The sequence below is a fragment of the Pyrus communis genome, chromosome 4 (genome assembly GCF_963583255.1).
Source record: "Pyrus communis chromosome 4, drPyrComm1.1, whole genome shotgun sequence".
Classification (NCBI taxonomy): domain Eukaryota; kingdom Viridiplantae; phylum Streptophyta; class Magnoliopsida; order Rosales; family Rosaceae; genus Pyrus; species Pyrus communis.
The window spans coordinates 19,749,810-19,751,895 of record NC_084806.1 but is presented as its reverse complement, the minus strand read 5'-3'; the positions used below and the strand labels follow the sequence as shown (position 1 = coordinate 19,751,895).

The 2,086-nt window shown below is 48.2% G+C and overlaps 1 long non-coding RNA gene across 1 annotated transcript; it reads right to left on the bottom strand.

Annotated features, from left to right (window-relative positions):
* Positions 1 to 217: 217 nt before the first annotated feature.
* LOC137730860 (uncharacterized) lies at positions 218 to 1,680 on the bottom strand. Its single transcript, XR_011068226.1, has 3 exons — positions 1,599 to 1,680; positions 726 to 797; positions 218 to 425 (listed from the first exon to the last, which is right to left on the bottom strand). It is a non-coding gene; the product is annotated as an uncharacterized lncRNA (long non-coding RNA).
* Between the last annotated feature and the right edge of the window lie 406 nt (positions 1,681 to 2,086).

Genomic DNA, 2,086 nt, shown 5'->3' with positions numbered 1-2,086 from the left:
ACTCCTGTTTCTTTCTATCGATGTACTCAGGGGGCACATACCTCCTTTTGAACAAATCTGTAAAAACATTCCAATCCGTCCTCTGCTCTGGAGTCAACCTGCGAAGCGCCTGCTCCCACCAAGCTGCAGACTCAGTATCCAGGAACCATGTGGTCGTCTCGACCCACCTCTCCATAGGGAGATTTCCCTGGTTATGCAATACACGGAAGGTCTTTTCTACGTGTTCTAGCCAGCGCTCTGCATTCTCATGCCCCTCACTGCCCTTAAACTTATCCAACTTCAGATTATACATAGTCTCCAGATGAGTCCTCTGGGGAGGGCGCATCACTGACTAAAGGGCTGTAGCGAAGACTTCCCCCAACTGAGCGACATCGGGGAAGTTAGACTCGGAAGTACGACGTGGTTCCCAACGAGGAGGCATAATTCTGACAGAAGACACCAAAATCATTAGAAAACTCACAAGGACACAGGACTGCCAAACCTAGGCTCTGATACCAAACTGACACACCCCGACCGAGATCGGAGCGTGCTGGCCGTCACACGAAGGTGACGTAGCCATGTGCACGTGCGGAAGCTAATAAAGTAGTAATATAAAGGTACGAATAATTAAAACTAGCATACAAAGTCCTAGAACAGGTGCTAGCACAAGGGAAATAATAATTCAGAGCAGGTCTATAGCAGTCCAAACGAAACGACAATAGTGGTACGCTCGAAGGTGACCCTACAATGGTGAGTGTCTGTCAGAAACGCCGAAAAGCCCTCTGGGGAAACCACCGCAACGGCTAAGCAACTAGAACCTGGAGGGGCGCAAAACAAAAGCGTGAGTGGGCAAAAACAAAGCTTCGAAAACCATTTATAAAATACTTTCTAACCCCTCGCCGTAAAACCTGTATACTTCCCAGAAAATATATATACGCATAGTACATGTGCTAAGCATGCTCAAATATATGCCATATGCTCGATAATATGCCATGCCGACATCTCATAAAGATATGCAAATGCTCAGGTATAATCATATCAACATCGTGTAATCTGGCAGCCGGAGTCACCTAACGTGACCTGTACGGCTGCATATAGAGCTCTAATCTCAATCCCAATATCTGAACCTGACCACGAGTCGGAACCACCTAAAGTGGTCTGTGCGACAGGACTGGGTGTAAATAAGTGCTACGATCACGTGAAGCCTGGGCGAATAATCGCGGGTCACCTACGAGTCGGAACCACCTAATGTGGTCTGTACGACAGGACTGTGCACCTAGCTTGGATCCAAGCTGAGCATAAGGTGCGGGAGGTGAACATCACGTGAAGGCCTGTGCCCTGCTCAGGGCGGGAGCACTAACACCGGGGGTGCAGGTTATGAGCTCTCTAAACATCTCAAACTACTGCTGAATGTAAATGCGAATACCACTTACCTGGCACTTACCTGTGCGTCCACAGCACCCAATATGCATATATATATGTATGCCACTACTAATGCGTGCAATGATGCATAAACGATAATAATAACAAGCATGGCATAAGGCAAATAACCCTTTTTAAATCAATTTCTGGGAATATAAATGTATATAGGTATATACGGAAAACAAAAGCCCACTCACTGATACGTGGAAGGGTCGTAGCCCCCCTGCCTCGCGTGACCACGCTCGTCCTCGGGGTACGTGTCACCTAAATGCGAAACAACTATAAAAACGTTAACTTTAAAGCACATAACCCATTTCTCGTAAAAACTTCTCATACAATGCTCAAAATGGACAAATGAATATACCCACGTGCTCTACACAACCTCAGGATCACAACCATAATTTTAAAATAATTTTTGGACCCCGCACGCGCCCCCACGCGCCAGGATAGGCACGGACCCACGCGCCCCCACGCGCGGCCACGTGCCAGGCACACTGATGGTGTCAACAGACGCCGTCAGGAATATTCCGTCAAACTGACGGAATATTTCGTCAAACTTAACCCCTGCCATCAGGAATATTCCGTTAAACTTAACGGAATATTCCTGCTTCTTCTCCGGCCAGTCCCCGACGCCGGCGCCGTCGCCGTCGCCGGCACCGTCGCCGGAAAACCTGCAAATCGCTAT